Raw genomic sequence first — 902 nt, 5'->3', positions numbered from 1 at the left:
CAACTAGGGGAATTCAAACCACGACAAAGCAACTGTCAACTGTCATCCCCCCACTGAAACCCCCCACCCCCTTACACACCCCAGTAATCTGTGAGGAGGCTGGTTGGCTCCAGACACCCCCCACACACCGCCCCCCCCCCCCCACACACACTGTCTGTCTGTCTGTGTAGCTGTCTGTCCTCTGTAGCTGTCTGTCTGTATAGCTGTCTGTTTATCTGTGTAGCTGTCTGTCTGTCCTGTGTAGCTGTCTGTCTGTGTAGCTGTCTGTCTGTGTCGCTGTCTCTCTGTCTGTGTAGCTGTCCGTCTGTGTAGCTGTCTCTCTGTCTGTGTAGCTGTCTGTCTGTCTGTGTAGCTGTCTGTCTGTCTGTGTAGCTGTCTGTCTGTCTGTGTAGCTGTCTGTCTGTCTGTGTAGCTGTCTGTCTGTCTGTCTGTGTAGCTGTCTGTCTGTCTGTGTAGCTGTCTGTCTGTCTGTGTAGCTGTCTCTCTGTCTGTGTAGCTGTCTGTCTGTCTGTGTAGCTGTCTGTCTGTCTGTGTAGCTGTCTGTCTGTCTGTGTAGCTGTCTGTCTGTCTGTGTAGCTGTCTGTCTGTCTGTCTGTGTAGCTGTCTGTCTGTGTAGCTGTCTGTCTGTCCTGTGTACCTGTCTGTCTGTGTAGCTGTCTGTCTGTCCTGTGTACCTGTTTGTCTGTCTGTGTAGCTGTCTCTCTGTCTGTGTAGCTGTCTGTCTGTCTGTGTAGCTGTCTGTCTGTCTGTGTAGCTGTCTCTCTGTCCTGTGTAGCTGTCTGTCTGTCTGTGTAGCTGTCTGTCTGTCCTGTGTAGCTGTCTCTCTGTCTGTGTAGCTGTCTGTCTGTCTGTGTAGCTGTCTGTCTGTCTGTGTAGCTGTCTCTCTGTCTGTGTAGCTGTCT

This window comes from Nansenia antarctica, assembly GCF_963989245.1.
Source record: "Nansenia antarctica genome assembly, chromosome: 5".
Classification (NCBI taxonomy): domain Eukaryota; kingdom Metazoa; phylum Chordata; class Actinopteri; order Argentiniformes; family Microstomatidae; genus Nansenia; species Nansenia antarctica.
The sequence above is the reverse complement of the archived record's forward strand: the minus strand, read 5'-3'. Positions refer to the sequence as shown.